The following is a 354-nucleotide window of genomic DNA, read 5'->3' as shown; positions in this document are numbered from 1 at the left end:
TAATGATGTAAAATATATTTTCGGGTATTAGATATTTTTGAGAATTTAATTTTTATATTTGCAGATTTTTATTGCCATTCAAGAGTAGATTGAGAGTAAATTCCTTGACATGAGAATTAGGTTTAGTACGTAAAATTACTAAAATACTAATATAATAATACAAAACATATAATTGAATATATGTACGTAGAGGACATATTAATAACTATAATATAGATTCCCTGAAATTTGTATAACAAAAAAAATCTTAACTAATTCTCAAGATTGTTTTTTAAGTTTCTAAGAATTTTTAATATTAACAAAATTTTTTTTTATTAAAATACGCCTGCTAGAAATATTATTCTCAACTATAAA

Source organism: Arachis ipaensis, chromosome B06 (assembly GCF_000816755.2).
Source record: "Arachis ipaensis cultivar K30076 chromosome B06, Araip1.1, whole genome shotgun sequence".
Taxonomy (NCBI): Eukaryota; Viridiplantae; Streptophyta; class Magnoliopsida; order Fabales; family Fabaceae; genus Arachis; species Arachis ipaensis.
The sequence above is the reverse complement of the archived record's forward strand: the minus strand, read 5'-3'. Positions refer to the sequence as shown.